This window comes from Zootoca vivipara, chromosome 7, assembly GCF_963506605.1.
Source record: "Zootoca vivipara chromosome 7, rZooViv1.1, whole genome shotgun sequence".
NCBI classification, from domain to species: Eukaryota; Metazoa; Chordata; class Lepidosauria; order Squamata; family Lacertidae; genus Zootoca; species Zootoca vivipara.
Genome location: NC_083282.1, coordinates 56,035,833 through 56,054,324, shown reverse-complemented (window position 1 = coordinate 56,054,324; position 18,492 = coordinate 56,035,833). Strand labels below are relative to the sequence as shown.

The 18,492-nt window shown below is 42.6% G+C and overlaps 1 protein-coding gene and 1 long non-coding RNA gene across 5 annotated transcripts in view; one reads left to right on the top strand and one right to left on the bottom strand.

The window, feature by feature from the left end:
- CDK18 (cyclin dependent kinase 18) overlaps nucleotides 1-13,553 on the bottom strand; it is a 93,764-nt gene extending 80,211 nt beyond the window's left edge. Inside the window, exon 1 of one of the 4 annotated variants that reach the window (XM_060277100.1) lies at nucleotides 13,516-13,553. The gene's annotated coding sequence lies outside the window, so the exon portion shown is untranslated. Of the gene's footprint in view, nucleotides 1-6,582; nucleotides 6,864-13,320; nucleotides 13,381-13,407 lie in introns of those variants that run through there. The other 3 variants (XM_035121848.2, XM_060277101.1, XM_060277099.1) reach the window with 3 other exon arrangements.
- A 176-nt stretch (nucleotides 13,554-13,729) lies between these two features.
- Nucleotides 13,730-18,111, top strand: LOC132592504 (uncharacterized). The gene is made up of 3 exons (XR_009557973.1): nucleotides 13,730-13,979; nucleotides 14,537-14,738; nucleotides 15,997-18,111. It is a non-coding gene; the product is annotated as an uncharacterized LOC132592504 (long non-coding RNA).
- The last annotated feature ends 381 nt before the right edge of the window (nucleotides 18,112-18,492 follow it).

Below are 18,492 nucleotides of genomic sequence, written 5' to 3'. Positions count from 1 at the left end.
GGGCAGAAACCTGCCCCATTAACTGGCATAAGTGTTATACTCTTTAGATGTTTTGAACCGCCATAAAAATGTCATAAGGCTGACGGGAGCACCAGCTATTGACACCTTCCTCTTAAGCGCCTACCTATTATGCACAAGTACAGTGTTTTCACAGAAATCAGGGTAGAGTCTGGGTTATTGGTTGCATCAAATGCCAAAGGAAAAACCACCCTAAAAGTCACTTTAGAAGCATCCAGCCTCCAGATTATAGAGCAACATTAGCATCTGTGGGTACCTCTAGGGCCCCCTGAGTGTGCATTACTGGGAAGCACATAATTCTACTATGTACTTAGAATTGTAGAGCTGAAAGGAACCCAACCCAACCCCCTGCAGTGTAGGAATATGCAGGTGGCCTATATGGTGATCGAACCCTCGACCTTAGCATTACCAGCACCATACTCTACCTAGTTGAGCAGGCACATAAATCACCGATAGATCAGTAGTACCGTAGGCATTGCCTCGGCGGGAAGAAGTAGAAGTCACTCTCCTCTTGTGTTAAAAAAAGCCTCTGGGAACAATCATGCAACATGCAATTAGCTATATCCCCACATAGGATGGCAACAAAGATGCCATTATCTCATTACCATAACACTACTAATTGTATAAATTAATCATTCATAATAGGAGGCTAGGATGGATTATGAGCTTAAAACAAAAGGCAGGCTGCTGGGGTGGTTCATTTCCCAATGGCTTGTTCTCAATCACTAACAGAAACCACTTTGAGGGAATCTGCTTTCCTGCAGGAAGGGAGGGGAGCTTAACATTTAAAAAGAGCTCTTTCACTGTGTTGCACTGGCTTTCTTTCCACCTCAGCATAATTCCGTGCTGGGTCCCAATTTGGGGGTGGGGTGGGGTGGCAGCACATTGCTTGCACAGCCAAGGCCTTTAAAGCGTCACAAAGTAACCACAGCTCTTTAGAAACTGTGCAACAACAAAGCCCATAGACAGCACTAAGAAAATTCTCACTGCAACACAGAAAACTGCTGCTATTGTTCCTGCCCAGGGGCCCAAGGAGATTTATTGATACGCAGGGAGGGAGGTCCAGATACGAGTTAGGAGAGGAATTAAGGTAGAAATTTGCTGGGCTGGGCTATTTATTTTCATGCTAGGGATAATACTGCTTGCAATTGGGGGTGCTCTTCTTTCTCTAAAGAGAAACTCCTTTTTCATAAGAGCAACAGATTTCTTCTTTCAAAAGCATTTCCCCTTCAAAGTGCACACAAAACACATGACTACCTTCATAGTGCACATGTGTGGGTTTGCCCTCAGAGCTGGAGGGATCTCTTCAAACTCAACTTTCCAGGCTTCCAGCCTTACATTTGCTGGGCCTTTGCTTCCCTCTTGACTGAAAAGCCTAGGATTAAGGCAGCTTCTGCAGGTTTCATCTAAGGCGGTCAAGTTTTTGTCCTGCTGTCATCGCCTCCTTTATGTAAGTACTTGAGATCTTGGTTTTATTTGCATCCAAAGCAGCCTAGAGTCTCCTGATGCAGCCTAGAGCCCATAAACAGGTTGAATGAGCCTTCTCTCATTAGAAGAGGGAAGATAATCCACATGGGGTCTAAAATTTCAGCAGCGCTAGACATTGTTAGCCCAAAAATGGAAAACTCAGGATTTACCGACGATTGAAGAGTGGCAGACAAAAATGATAGACTATGCAGAATTAGCAAGACTGACTAGCAGGATTCGGAACCAGGGGGAAGCAAGGTTCCAAAGAGACTGGAGTAAATTTGTGGACTATATGGAAAAGAACTGTAGAAGTTTAAAGACACTTGCAGGACTGAAATAAATCCTACGAATTGACATTAAATGGGAAGTAAAAAGGAACTGCGAGATAAGATCTGAATAGAAAACCAAATGAGGGGAGGGAGGGAAGTCAAGCTCGGCGGAGCACTGTTTGGGAGAGAATTGTTTTAAAAGATGGATGTATGTGTGTGATTGTTTTTGTAATGTTTGTTTGTTTAATGTTTTTTAATGTGTTTTAATTGGAAAATTTAATAAATTGCTTTAAAAAAATAAAATTTCAGCAGCGCTCTGTGCAATGCCAAAATTTGGTGCCCCCACCTCTTGCACTCAATTCCTAATAACAATTGTGGTATCCCCTTGGGATTTGTGCTCAGTGCAACCAAACTGATTGTGCTCCCCTAAATCTGATACTGGCTGCAATTCCAAAACATCTCGAGACTCAAGGTTGAAGAACACTGCATTACAGTATTCTGAGTACAGGCAACAACCATTTTGCATGCGTTCAAATTATAAATTTAATTATAAATTTAATCATAAAATTTAATCATAAAATTGTAGAGCTGGAAGGTACCCTAAGGATCATCTAGACTAACCCCCTGCAATGCAGGCATATGCAGCTGTCCCATACAGGGATCGAACCTGCAAACTTGGCATTATCAGCACCATGCTCTAACCAACTGAGCCATCCAGGTGGTGTATGACTGTATATACTCACAGCATAACCTACTACAAATGCAGAAAGGGAAATCAGGACTTTTGGTTGGGTCTGTTTGCCATGCAGCCTATTAATGAGGAACAGAGGATTCTGGGGTGCATTTTCAGTTCATGCTGGGTGCTCACCATACCAGAATATGTGTGGGAGCACATATTCCTGTACTAGGGTTGGATGTTTGGGTAACATCACTGACTTTGGAGGATATGTCAGACTGCCTCCATAGCAACATGAATGCTTCAAGTTTCAGACTGAGATTCAAGAATTTACACACCAGCAAAGAAGCAATCCCAAGTATTTAATACACAGTTATGCATATTCACCATTTTCATCCGGGTGCAGCATTCATGATTAGGAATGAATTTCTTATTGGAAAAATAAAATGGGAACTTTACCTTGTTTGATAACTGAGAACAAGAAGGGTTTGTGACAGAGATGGAAGTAGATATATAAGGAAAGGAAAGCACACCGGGACATGGGAACTCACTCTGACACACAGACATCATTTTTAGACCTATATGACAGCTTTGTAAATTAAAGCTTCTAAACTGGTATGTTCTATCATGTCTAAAGGTTTGTGGAAACGAGGTGTTTAATCAGGAAAAAAGATGAATGCACTGAGAAATGTAGAGATGAAACTCAGGGATATAAACTGCCTCCAATCAAGCATCCTCCTTTGATGCTTTCAGACAAAGCTTGAACAAATAACACTTTTGCCAAGGGAAGTAGTGGTTATGGTCACACGTTCATGACTTCAACAATGGTTTGGTGACACTTTATTTCTGGTGCAATGTACCTTCCTTTCCACTATGGCCTCCCCCCACCTTCTCAAAATTTTGATAACCAATTCATGGCTTCATACATAAACACTACTTTCCACCACAATGTAACATGCAAATAAACCTAAAATAACTTTCAATGCTGCTGAATATCATGTGTGAATCTCTGCTGCCATAATTACTCTTCAACAAAATGGACACTAATGAGGCATGAAAAACTGGAACATACAGAAACCAGTACAGAAACATTTCAGTCTCCATGGAGACTCCATCCAGCTTAGAAATCACTAAATTTCATAGTTTGTGTGTGCTTCTCAGATGGCAATTGGTGCACTATGAAGTGAAAAATGTTTGCTCCTCAGAGTCTAAACACAGAGGAAAGGTTTGCCCCCTCAAAATATTGCCATTTTATTATAAATTACATTGCATTAATAATAATACATTAAAGTTATGGATGGAAGAAGAATCTGTTTTACATGGCTTTATACATGGAAATCAAGTTTTGCCTGCATTAAATTGCCCCTTGTATTAATCACCCACTTATGAAAGAGCTGCTCACTTACTGTCATACATGCATACATCTATACACTATGTATATTATAAGTAGAATACATATGAAAGAATCACACCCTACATGGTTGTATATTTCTGCAGGATAATTTTGTAATTATTAATACATAAGTGTTTGTATGCAGTTTATACGTGTTGTTATATGCAGCTGTTTAGGGGTATAACAAAAAATCCAGTTCTTGTGTAGATCAAAGAGGAAAAATGATAATTACGGGGGGGCGGGATTGCTATGGATAAGTTCATACGGTAGAAAACCGCATCCCTGCAAAAATTCTAAGTATAAATTCTTCTGCAACCATTCTGGCTACATTGTACCCATCCTCCAATGACCAGGATACATTTTCCTGTTATCTTTTGAGTTCTTGTTATGTTTGATTGTTTGTTATGTGACTGTAAAAAAAGCATGCCACCTTCTCAGTCCTTTCTTGGACTGAAATTTACAAGGATCTTGTAATAATACGTTGTTTAATTGCCTGCTTTTATTATATTTGTTCTTGGTCTTAGTTGTAGTTTTATTTTTACAAAAAGCACTGCAAGCTGTTTTCAGTTTTCATTAGTGAAAGATGGAGCACAAGTGTTGGGGGCATGGAGAGAGAATAAATGCATAAAGGTTTGCGGCTAGTTTTTTCAACATTACAATGATGAAGGACTTTGGTCATATTGCAGCTGCTTCCTGACACATGTCTTTAATACACAAAGCTGGGAAACACAAAAGCTAAACAAATGAGTTTCTTAGGTCCCACTGAATTTGCAGTAATGATCACTGAAACCAATGCTATTTACAAATACACAACTGTACAGTACAATTACTGGTGAGCACACACACACCCTATCTCCATAGCTGAAACACACTAAAAGCTATATTCCATTACCAAAATTGCACAATTGCTCTATTGTATGATGATACACAAGATGTTGTAAAGAAAAAAAATTATTCTGCTAAAGTAAAATAGGACTAATCCAGCCTAAGTAGTTTGAGAAATCTTTAGAGCCCTATATGTAAACTGTAACATAAATTGAATGTACAAACTGGGTTTGATAAGAGCCATTACAGCAATTTCTGGCAGAAGTCAATAAACTGTAACATGCATCTTACAAAGGGGGCTTTGGGGATGCTCAGCAAATCACATTTAATAATTCCTTAGTCCTGTGAAACAATTATTAATCACTTAACAAGAGATTCATTCCCCCCCCCGGCTTTGACCAAATATTAGGAATGCTCCACGTTACATTAATTTGTGAAATGTCTGTAATGCTGTAAATTTCCTGTGGAAAGAGGCACACACTCTTTTTGTTTACCCTTATCTATGTGTACATACACTCACTGTGGAAATTCGGGGTCATTCACTGATTCCTTTGGCACGAATACACGGTTTACCCATGGTATGACTCTAACACACTGAGAGGTACACAGGAGATACACACACCTATAAACTGTGTATGCCAGGGATATACATGAAGTGTGAAGCAGTCTTTTGCCACAGCAAAGTCAACGTCACTTCCAGTGTATAGAAATAGCCCAGACACACACGCACATACACAAAAACATCCTAGCAAGAACAATCACACACCAGATGCTATTTACCTTGATCATAAAAAGGATAAGAGAGACTATAATGTTAGGTATAAAACTAACACCCCAAGAAGAGAAGAGAAGAATCCTTGGAAAAGACCTTGATGTTGGGAAAGATGGAGGGCACTAGGAGAAGGGGACGACAGAGGACGAGATGGTTGGACAGTGTTCTCGAAGCTACGAACATGAGTTTGACCAAACTGAGGGAGGTAGTGGAAGACAGGAGTGCCTGGCGTGCTATGGTCCATGGGGTCACGAAGAGTCGGACACGACTAAACGACTAAACAACAACAACAACACACCAAGAGAAATCAAAAGTTCTGCTCAGTCTCCGTGCAGTTAGTGAATTGAGATTGGCTTCTGCAGACATGGTTTCAAACTTATCTATGCTGCAATACAGGTTAGAAACACAGATTAAGAGGAGAAAGATGAAATGGAGTCCAGGATGCTGGACTCTATGCTAGACACAAAGCTCCTTGCTTCTCTAATGCAAATGTTGATGTGCCAAAAAGCACATGGTAATGACATCTAGTGGGCAGGGGGAGTGTCTGGGGAGACAGAAGCTAAGGCACAGGAGAATTGAACTCCTCTCACCCAAATATCCCTTTTTATATTAAAAATAGACCCTGTGCACTGCTTTGTAGATGAATAGAGCAGGCACATGAACAACAAACATAACTACACCATCACAGATCATTTGACCTCACATCTCATCTGAAGCTATTTCAATTGTGCCAGGCAATACTCTGGCAGCTGACATTATATGTAATAGCTAGACTGATTTAGGCTAGCCTTTTCTGTGCACCTATCACAATTCCCTCTGTTCCTCTTTTATCTAATCTCTCACCTGTTTCATAAGAACATTTCTCTATTGTGCTTCTCTAGTGGATGCCTTTGATGTGCTGCTGTCTTCAAGAACCACATGCCTTTTCTTACTTCTGCTTTTTTTCAGAAATATTAGATCAAAACCTTATCTAATTCTTTAGTCCTGGCGCTGTATCTAGGTTTACTTCCCTGTCTGTCTGAAGCAAATTCAGTGCATCAAGGTGTACAGATATGAAACAGTCAAGTCTATGACACAGCATCCTTTGCTTTGCCTCACAAGCCCTCCAATGCTCACTCCCCACATCTGAAAAAGAGAATGTTACAACTTTGGCCCTACTCACCTCTCTGCCTGAGTGTGGTTAGTTCCAGACATGCTCTGGAAATAATCCATACAACATGAACGTCTTTGCAGGGAGGCAGGTGGCAGAGAAACATATTGACTGCTTCATTGTTTGCAGAATGCAGGGATAATGAAAGAAAGCACCTGCTGCCCTCTGGCCCCTGTAGAAGCCAAGAAGATAAGACAGTTATGAACACCAGTTTCTCCCACTCACTTGTGGAAATCTAGAAAATAAATTTAACTGTACAGTATTGCTAAGCAATAATCTCTATCTCTCTCTCTCTCTCTCTCTCTCTCTCTCTCTCTCTCTCTGTGTGTGTGTGTTAGAGAGAGAGAGAGTCAGAGAGTCCATGTGTGTGTACATAAAGAGCCATTGCTAGATACTGAAAAGTCTCAGGGCACAGGCCCATGACACAAATATGCAGGGGTGGTGGTGGGGAAATGCATGTACTAACTTATATGTATTGATGCAGATTTAGGTCTCTTGAGCAAATTAATTTGGGGTGTCTGTGGCTGGGGGTCACAGCACTTTGTGTCATGCCTAGCAACCCTGTAAGCATTTTTTTAAAAAAGGTGGCGGGAAAGAAAATCTGGAGCTCAGTGCAAAGGACCTGGAGTTTGGGGTCCCTAGACTGTGCCCCCAAACAACGTGTGTGTGTGTGTGTGTGTGTGTGTGTGTGTGTGTGTGTGTGTAGGTGCAGCAAGAAAGAGGCACTTACCCCTGCTGAGTCTTGGAGCAACCAGTGCTGTTTGGGATTGTGCCACCTAGTTCTGCAAGTCTGTGTTTGGCTGCTAAGAGTAGCAAAGTAGCAAGGCTCAGCAAGAGGACTGGCATAATCCTTGTGTGGCTTGTGAGGGCAAGGCACACCAAATGAGCATTCATGATATATGACAAGTCCACCATCAAGAAATACCCCTAAGATCTGGATTGGGTTTCATATCTCTGGGACAAGGTGCACATATCCCCTCTCTGAGACTCAAGAATCCTCAGGCTCATATGGAGGGCTTGAGCAAATTCCTTTTTATTGGCTTTAGCTTTCCAATTCAGGGCTCAGGCACTTCTGAAAGCAGCACCCTCAGACTATTCCCAAATATGTGAGTGATGATGCAGCCATTCACTACCAAGCCAAATTTTACTCTTTGTATGCTCAGAATTATTCATAGTACTGGGGTCTCAAAAGAGTTAGACAAAAGTAGATGTCTAATGCAGATAATGAGATATTGCAAGGAACTGGTACAAATGATAAGGCTTCTAGTGTATTTGTTCTTTCCAATATCCAATGTAGATGTTATACTTCGGTAAGAACAGCTTCACAATGCCCCCAGAGCAAAGGCTGTAGGGTTGGAGCAAGTGGAGGATGCAACAGACATGACAAGGGGGGGAAATGCCGCCTTAAAAAGGAATCTTGATTGGAATTGTTAGAAGATTACCTACAGTTCTGCAAAGCCTAATTGCTTGCAGGATTGAAATCCAGGCACTTTCATTGACAGCAGCCACCAGGCAATTTTCTGTTTCTCATTTCCCTTTGCAAAAAAAGGGCACTGCACATTAATACTAAGGGAATAAGGGACAGATTCAATAGGCAGATTGCACAAACAGATTCCAATTTCCTGGGGTGGGGGGAACCAGAAGAGCACTTCAATCATTTGCTTTTCTTTTTACTAGATAGATACTAGATGAAAAATGGGATCAAGTACATGGCATTGGGTGAACACACTTAATAAAGAATCTATACTGGTCTGGTTCACACATCACACAAATCAAGCCACGCTAAGCCAGACCTTAGTTCAAATGTGCAAGTGTGTGGGTCCTTGGAGAGGTGATTGCAGTTTTTTTGCTTCTTCTCTGACCCTCCTGTTGTGATGTTACTGTGATCTAAGCCATGGTTTAACTTAGAATGCCGCTGTTCCAGACAAACCACGAGCTGTGACCAAGGTTTGCTCTTGAGTTTACAGCTCAAGAGCATCTGTTCAGACAACTCAATAAACCATGGCTTAGCTCACGGCAGCATATCAGGAAGGCGGCCAGGGATGAAGCAAAGCATGCATTATCTCCTCTCTGGAGACATGCACACTTGCACTAAGTAAGATTTGGCTTAGTGTGATCTAGGCCACATTGTGTTCATTCCTCTGGACCTTGCTTTTTGGGTCTGACTCCCTGGCTTTACTTCTGACTTCTCCCTATAACTCAGTTTTGGCACTGTGAAAGAAAGCCAGGCTAGCAGGAACTACTTTTAAGGGACTCTCAATAGCATTTTTTAAAAAAGTACTGAAGGAGACAAGGGGAAGCTTTCTCCCTACAATTCTTCACATAACTCAAGCAACTGTTCTTATGAACAATGTTATTACAGTACTGCACCTGGAAGGTATCAAGAATAACTTGGACCATGATGGGGATATTTTGCTCCACTGAGAGCTTTGTGAACTTCAGGAAGTCCTGTGTTTTAGCTGACCAAAGTCTGATGTGTGTAACAAAGCCAGAAGGTAAATGTGCTTTCCCATAGTGTCCTGTGTGCTGAAATATCAATTTCCAGGAAGGCAAAATGGCATGGAAGATGTCAAAAATGAGATTTTTTTTTTTTGCATAAAAAAGATAATATACTCTTATCAAACTGCAAGCACGGGTTTTACAGCTATAGCTATGAAGTACACCTCCATAGATGGATTATAAATTAAACTCAACGGCCAGAAGAACAACCAAAGTTTTTCTTTCATCAGGGATACATAATGTTTTGCCATTTAGAGTTTTTCAAAAGAGAAAGGGAAAGGGTCCAAGGTCCCAGGCCACAGGGGGGGAAAAGAATTTGAAGGACACAACACTGCCCTAAGAATGGCAAGGTCAGAGTTTCGACTTCTATCTCTATTCTGAAGCTCCACTTGAAACTTCAAGCAAATTCATATGCCTCAGAGCCCTGTTTTTATACTGTGGGCAGTAATTTTCCTTTGTGGTTTAGAGTGGACGAGCTGCCTTGCATGAGGGACCTTGGAGCTATAGGGTGCTACCACAATACTTTAATCAAATTTGCATTGTGGCAGCTAAAATGTCAGAAACAAACAATCCAGATTCTAAAATAAGTTATAGCGGCAAAAATGGCTGCCATGTTCTAAATTGCTCATAAGAATGTGCAGCCACAGCTCTGTTAATATAAGGAATGCACTGTAACTGGATGTAGCACAGTAGCCCCAGAGTAAGTTTCTTGCCTGAATAGATGTGCAAGAGCATGACTGCCAGCTGATATATTATGCACTGCAGTCCAATTCTGAATTTATTCAGAAGAACAGGGACTCTCTCTTGGGACCTTTAACCCACACTATTTGCATCTCTACCCAATATATGATCTGCCCCTCCCCAATAACTAGTGATAACTCCCCAATTTGCCCTTCTCTTACTTTTGCTCACACAGATAGATTATACAGGGGAAATGCCTCTTCTACAGTGCAGATTATCAGTGAGGGGCTGCAGGTTCAAATCCACATTTTTAAGGGCATCCCACAAGAACAATATCTTATGGAATTAATTACCCTGGGATATAAGTCTCTGGACTCACCTCACTTCAGCTTCTTTATTGCCGTGTTCAAGAGAAGAATTGCAGGTTGAAATAAATTGGCCGAAAGTCCATAATTCCCAGGAAGACCTTTTGTACCCACACCAATAATAATATAATATAGTTGGGGGGGACCTTAAAGTTCATTTAGTCCAGTGGTACCCAAACTTTCCCCCCTCCCAACGGCAACATGAAATTTGCTAAGGGTCTTGGCAGACCACTTAATGATTTGCTTGCCTGCTGTAGCAATTGTAATGTGAGGTAATAGCCACATGATTTAAATTGAATTTTTATTGCTTCTTTTATTTCTTATATTGTATTTTGTTGTTTTACAACTTGAATTCAAATTGCATTTTATTGTATTACAGCAAATAAAAGAAGCAATAAAAATCAATTAAAAATCAATATGAATATTTAATACAGACACATCATGGACCACCTGAATGAAGCTCATGGACACAGGTTGGGGAATGCTAATCTAGTCCAACCCCTTGCTAATTCAAGAAACCTACTACTACTACTACTACTACTGCAGCAGCGTATTTTTAAAAACAAATTATTAAAGATTTTCTTGAGTTACAGAAGTACGTGCATTTTCAGGTTGTAGTGTCTTTTCTACAGATCAGTTACATTCGATGTGAGACATCTGATGAGCAGAGACTAGGTGGTCACCCAATTATCTCTAACAAAAAGGATTCCACTTGTCACGTAGCGTTCACAGAAAAACACAGTAGCAGCAACAATTCTGTCAGAATAGAAACAGGGTGACTCAAGAGTGGCCAACACAGTGCTGTGGTGCCCCCATCCTGACACTGGCACCACTGGCATTTACTTGGATGGTACAAATGGTGAGGTCAGGGTACAACAGAAGCCTTGGCAAAGCCAAACTGGTGCCGCCACCATAGGACCAACCTCTCTGTTGGCTTGCCTCACTCCTCACTGTCTAGGTAAGCAGCCATGATGCTAGTGTCAGAAAGGTGGCTCTGTGGGTAATATACCTAAAAGAACCTGGAATTCTTTGATTGAGTAAACAGGGATGAACACCCCAAGATATCAGTTATGAGGGAACAACCTTTGCTACTTGATTGTGTCAACAAGCCTTGACTAACAACATTCCTCCAGTGTACTAACACATGCCACCAGTTCTGTTTTTTCAACTTCCTTCAAGTTAGTCAGGTTAAAAGTGGGTTCTTCCTTACAGACACTAGATGTAGCAGCTGCTCCTACTCATGGAAAATTTCAAAAACGCTGATGCACTATGAATAGCCAACTACAGTCAAAAGTTTAAGGACGTATAAAAGGCACTGGGAACATCATGCAATATGCACTCTTGCAAGAGGCACAAGTCAAGAGAAGGGTCAGAGCTTCACAGAATGCTTGCAGAAACTGAACACGCACCTTCTCACTCCCTTCCCATTTCAGGAATTGCGATAAATGTACGAAAGGGATGGAACAGAAGGGAGACAGTCTTTTAGACAACCTGTGTAGCATAGCAACAGTGGTGAAAAAGGTGTTGCTTGCAGCAGCACAGCTTGGCTCTTTACAGAATACTTTCATATGAAGTGCTCGCTCCAAGATTATACAAAACTGGAACCATCCCCATCTCTGAATGGCACAGCTTCCTCCTCTAGTTCTACTTCCAGCTGAAGGGAATGATGAATACAAATGAGAACAGAACATACTAATGTCCACTGGAGAAAATGCTTGCAGTCTAATATTACTATTTCAAAAACAAAAAAACCTTTGTGATGGAAGGAAGGTCACATTTGAACAGATTTCCTATTCTGCCCCCCATGGTTTCTTTCACTGTTCCTTTATAAGTCAGCTGCTAAAAATGCCTAGCAGCTCCAGCAGCTTCTTTAACACCTTATATACTTGTCTTCAACTTTATATTAGAGCCCATCATCCTTACAGTAACAATTTCATCACCCCTAAAGCAACATGCCAATCAACTCCAACTCACTTGGCTTGCAGAAATTAAAAATTACAAATCAATGCCAGAAGCCTGAAGTTTCAAGGTACTAGGTCTTCCCCTTCACAATTAATGTCAGTATTGTGCTCATCCATCTGCAAAACTCACTCTTTTGTTTTCTTAGAGAGAACAGTCAGTTTAAACACCCCTGGCACACATTCTAGTCTGGCAAGGCAGGTGGTTCCAGTCTTATGCATTAGCTCATCTTGCTTAGGTAATCTTAATTTAATGGAAGAAAACTATGTCAAATAAGTACCGGTATTTTAAAGATAGTTGCTCCATGAACTCAGAAAAACAATGGAGATGCTGCAGGAATCCAAAATGTTGTATGAGCAAAAGATTGTGCTTAATCTTTTAGATTAACTCTTGCTTGGACATTACATCAGGTAGCAGAGAAAAACAGAAACCTCTGAAGAATAGGTTTGAAGAATCTCATACTGGATTTCCAAAGCGGAGTTCCTTCCCTTCCCTCCTTCTCCTCCTCTCCTACAAAAGCTGAAGTTTGTGCTTGACAGAAGTCCATTTCAAGGGGTCTGGAGGCCAGGATAATATGGTTTAAAAGATATGGGAGGCTTCCAGGTGAACACAAGACTCCTCAGGTTACATAATGTCCAACTTCACTATCTGAATGGTCTGCAGGCATCAAAGATTTCAGTAAACCAGCATGCGCCAAAAGATAAACAGAGGGCATGGCCTGGGTTTTTAAACACAAGATACAAGGATAAACTTGTGAATGCTCCAAACCGCACCTGGACCCTGCACAGGATTGCATTCTCCATACAAAATAACTCCATGCGCACAGAAAGCCACCTATTAGAGAGAAGGCTGGTCCTCAGTAACGGGCTAGCTTTCTGTGTGGAGGAATCTGTCACCAGTCCTCTCATTTCATGGAGGGAGAGCTCACGCCTTCCTTTTGCCATGTCAAAACTTACCCACCTCCTTAGACCCAGGGAGGTCAGAGGTTAGGTTAACCTTCAACCCCCAAGGTCTGTTTGGGCTGCTGCCTTCCCCCCAAAACCGAGTTATTGCCCCGAGTCTCCAACGGGGTCTAAACTTTCTTCCCTTCGAGAGCCACAACAGAGCCATCGAAAATCGCACCCCCTGAGAGGCGAGCAGCCGACAAGGAGCAAGCTGCAGAGCTTAGCTCGAAAGGGGCCCTGAAAGAAAAGGCGCTTGTTCCTTGAGCCTTCCCCCCCCCCCCTCCTTCCCGGCGTCGCCCCACCTTTGCTCTGTTTACACTGCCGCGCCGCCGAACTGAAACAGAGAATCGCACCACGCAGGGCAGGAGCCGGCGTCGGCAATGGCTTACCGGCTCCGGCTTCGAGGCACCCGAGCCCCACTTCCACGCGCCCGCGCGTCTCGCCCTTCCACGCCCCCCCCCTTCTCGGTCCCGGCTGGGACTCCCGAGTCTCCTCACCGGCCGGCCGAGAGCAGAAAGCAGAACTGGCGGCTTCTGGTTTCCAGCGACAACCTGAGGCAGGAGGAGGCGGAGCCACGGCGAGGGAGCGACCAATCCTCCCGCGGAGGACTTCGCGCGGCGCCGGCTCCTCCTCCCGTCGGCCGTGGGGTGGCTTGGGGGTGTTTGTTTTTTGTTGCTGAGGCTGCAGAGGGGGCGGGTCTGCCCTCCCCCTCCCGGTTTTAGAGATGCCGCTTTGCGTTGTCAGCGGCAAAGCGGCGCGCAAGGCGGGAATTCAACAGGTGCTGCTTTTCGTGGGACCATTTGCTCAAGGGGTCGGGCTAGATGATCCTTGGTGGTCTCTCTCAGCTCTACAATTCTGTGATTCGGTGGCAGGGCATCATCTTTGCATGCAGAAGGTCCCAGGTTCAACCCCCCCACCAATACCCAGGTAGTGCCCAGGGCCGGATTTAGGTTTGATGAAGGTAATGGGGCCCTTTATATGTCCAGCTGTCCTTTGTCATTGTCGCTGTTTTTTTTGTTTTGAATATATTGTTGTTGTTGTTTAGTCGTTTAGTCGTGTCCGACTCTTCGTGACCCCATGGACCATAGCACGCCAGGCACTCCTGTCCTGTACCGCCCCCCGCAGTTTGAATATATACTATATGGTAATTTATGGACCTACCGTAATATGTATCTAAAACCATCTAAATCCAATCAAAGTAATTGTTGAACTGAAATACAATTAAGAAGAAGTATATTAATAGTGAATTGGGGGGGGGGGGCAAGAGAGCGGGGCCCTAAGCTATAGCTTGTTTAGCTTATACGTAAACCTGGCATATTTACATTCATTCACTAGTGCCATAGGAGCCAATTCCTAGGGAACGAGGTCCCTTTGCCCGTCCCCAATAAAATATTTGAGGGGATCACCGTCGCCCCCTCCAAGTTGATGGGCATTGCCATTAAAATAGGGTGTGTTTGCCACATCTTGTGATTGATTATGTGGGACTTACCTGGCTCTCCCCCCCCCATTTTATTCAAGTTGGCACCCTTGGGTAGTGCTGGGAAAGACCCCTTGCCTGAAATTCCTGGAGAGGTGCTGCCAGTCAGTGCTGGCAATATGGAACCAGATGACCAATATGCAGCTTTCTATGTTCCTGAAGGGATTTAGCAGATTTCTGGAGGAGGAGGAGGATTATCAATGGCATGACAGATAAATTAAAACCTCCAGGTTCAGAGCAGAGGTAAGTTTCCACTGAAAACCATGCATAGAGGGTGGCCCCCAGTGGTGCAGTTGTTTAAATTTTTTCTAGATGAGCCAGTTATTTGATGATTATTTTGCATTGTTTTATGATGTTTCATGCTTTATAACACCTGTATAATAGCTTACTTATTTCATAAAAAATATATACCACTTGATTGTAGAAAACCTTAAAGCGTTTTACAAAAGCAGCTGATTTTGATATGAGGAGGTGGTCTATAAATATTTTTTAATATATAAAATCTGTAACTGGCTGGGTAAGTACATGGGTTGATGGATGGGGAAGCTTATTAGCTATTATGTCACTGAGCCAGGATAACACAGTCTAGAAAGATCCCAGGAGCTCATAATTTAGGTGCTCATGTTGGTATAAAATGGCATGAGAAGACAAGAGACGGGAGTAATGGAAACCCTTGGATTCTGGCTTGGTTGCACACAATATTGCCATTCTGTAGACATACGGGTAGGCTTTGGGTCATACAGGAGGTCTGAGTAAGGCCTGGTCTCCTCTGTTCATTTCAGGAAAAATAGGGCTGGCACCAGGATTACCTTACTCATGTTATCTGCCACTGCTGAATTGCACTGGGCAAAGTATTTCTGCCGTTCCAAGGACAGAAACAACAACATGAGGTAGATCTGACAGCCCTGTGATCATTTCCAACAATCCAATTCCCCTTTTCAATAGCAATGAAAACACAAGCCTATTATTTTGTGACTTGGCTTTTGTATTCAGTCGCTTCCCCATTTTTCTGCAGTGGAATTTGTTGTCTGCTTTCTGCTGCAAAATGTTATTTAAAAGCAAAACCAAACCCAGCTTCCTCCAAATAGATATTTACATCAGACAAAATAGAAATTATTTAATTAATAATCACCACCACCACCACCTCACACTCATTTTATATTGCATCCTTGCCATCGCAGGAACTGGAATAATTAATTCCAGGCTAATTTCTAACCTGAAGGAAGCATAAGGTGATTTAAGAATCCAAATACAAAGCAGGGGATAGAAAACATGGACTATGTTGTGATTAACATATGGAATGACACCAGGATCTTGTAGCAGGTAGATAATGATGCAAATGGTGATTGTAAATGGAAAAATTTACATGTTGGGATACAAGGCAAAGAATGTTATTAAAAGAAAACAAAGTTAGCAGGAGCAGTGCTCCCTCATCCCCCCAAGCAGATAGAATATTTTGCTTTTGTATTTGAATAATCAGGTGTGTTTTTTTCTTATTTAGATTTGGATGCTACTAAAAGACAGAAGAATGTGCATACAAAATGGGAAAGGAGGCTTCCGGTCCGTCGCACCGAGGAAGGAGGACGCAGGGACTTCGCGCTCCGAAGTCCCTGGCCTCTCGGAGGGGGGGGGGGAAGCCCGCAGGGCGAGTGGACTCCCCACAAAAGCACCGGGAAGAGCGTCCCGGTGACTCACGACCCAGCAGCTGCTCCGTTCCGCGAATCCTCCGCTGCCCGAGAGCTCAGTAGAGCGATCGAGAGCCAGCGGAGTGGAGTCGCGGGAGCCATTTTGGGATCCATTTTACCTCCGAGAGGCGAAGCTCCGAGTCTTCACCCGGCAAGCGGCAGATTCTTCCAAAAAAAAAAAATTAAGAGACTTATACAAAGTAAGTGAAATTTACATTTGGACTTTTAAAAAATTAATCTCGAAAATAGGAGAGATTTAAAAAAACGGAAGTCGATCTCTTCCTATTGGCTAATTGGGAGGCGCATTAAATATCCTCAAGTCGAAAAAGGAAAAAAGTTTTTGGATTGTGAACCCGAGAGAAAGAAAGACTTTTTCAACCCTTCTCAGCTCCCGAGTCCGGCACCCCTTGAGGTTCAGCATTAATAAGGGGAAAGTATTTTGACAGCTGTCAAAAGCTGTCAAGTTGCTAAAAGACTAAGGAAATTTATTGCGTTGCTGTGGAAGTAAAATTTTGGAATTGGGACTGGACTTTTGATGGAGTTAAAGACAAAAGAGAAGATCAGCCAAGATGGAGCCGACCGTGTAAAAGCAAGGAATTTTCCAGCACCCTTTGCCCTCTATCTTCTGCCTGTCTGCGGTTAAGAGAACTATGAAAACAAAGTATTCTCAAGCCTTCCAGGTGGCTGTGCTGAATTATCTACAAATATGGGAGGACATTTACAAGGAACGACAACACCCTAATGGATCATTACTAGAAAATGAGGTTCAAGATCAGGATTTGGACAATTTTGACTCTGATAATTTTGACTTTGAGACAGAGTATGAGGAGCAACAATTTGATGACAAAGAAGAAGGTGATCTGGACCATAAAAAATACTTTGCGGATGAGGTAAAACAAGGATTTGAAAAAGAAGAACAGAGTGACAAGGAGAAGCAAACTGAAATGAAGATTAATGGAAAGAAGGAACCTGGAGGGGCTGAAGTGGGGAGTTATGTCATTGTGGGAGAGGAAAGGCAGGGGGAGGGGGGAATAGGGGTCTGGAGTTGCAAGGGGGAAAGAACTGGTGTGGGGTGAGAATTTTAGTTTAAAGGCTTTTTGGTTTTTGAATGACGGTTTCTGACATCTTGGCTTGCTTAAGGAATGCTGATCCAATTGGGGGAAAAGATATTGGGAGGGGGGAAGGAGAGTGTTGTAAAAATTGACCTTTCTGGAGGGAGTTGGAAGAAGGGCTGAGGAAATAATTTTTGGATTAATATGAATAAGTTTGTGTTTAGATAGGTGTCTGAGTAGAGAGCTGCCTGTCTCTCTCTCTTTACTCGGTGGCACTTAGTGGCAGGGGGTGCCCTGGGGGGAGGGGAGGGGGTAGAGGGAAACCCAGACACAAAAAATGGAACCTTTGAAGTGCTGGGCCCCGCGAGTCCCTCTTGTGGCAGAGGAGGGCTCGTGGGAGCCCGGCACGAAGAAGGAGGATTAGGTTAATAGTGTAAGAATAAGATTTTGAATTAGAGTAGAAAACCCGCCATAATTAATTAGAGAATTTAGGAAAACCAGGAGGTAGAGATTTGAGGAAGCCACAATTACAATGTTAAGAAAATAAGATTTGGGAATTTATAGTTCTTTTTTCTTTTTTCTTTTTTCTTTTTCTTTTTTCTTTTTTATTGTCTTTTTGTTGTTGTTTTTTGTTAAATTGGATTGTTATGCTGAAGAATCAGCTGGGGGAAAACCAAGCCTCAGAGAACCTCCATCCCTGTCCTCTCAGTGGCAGGGAGGGGATGAGGGGGGAGGAAGGAGGGGGGAGGTCAAACCCAGCAAAAAATGAATCCCTTTGGTTCCCAATGCTCACGGGTACTACTGGTGGCAGAAGTGGTCTTGTGGGTGGAGGGAAACTGAAGGGACAGAGTATACATTGTATGTTATGTTTGTCTTCTTTGTATAAAAAACCAATAAAAATTATTTTAAAAAAAAACAAAATGGGAAAGGAGATTCTCCCTCCCCCCAATAATGCACAAATTATTTGTGAAACTCATTAGTATATCCATCAGTAGCTATCTTCAACCAAGTTGGGCAAGAAATGTGATTACTCCCCCCCCCAAATGCATTTTAAAGCATGTAAAACTTGAACAGCATGCTTCCCCCTGCTGCATTGCTGAAAGAAAACAGTTGCATTTCAGATCAGAAGTCCAAGGTATGTTTGCCAATACAAAAGGCTGAGTGAGAGCCCCTGAGCTCCAGTCTCAGTCAAAAGAGAGTTCATTCTTTCCAGAGCAGAGCATCAAACCCATTCAGAAAAGTCTTTTTTTTCCTGCCCAC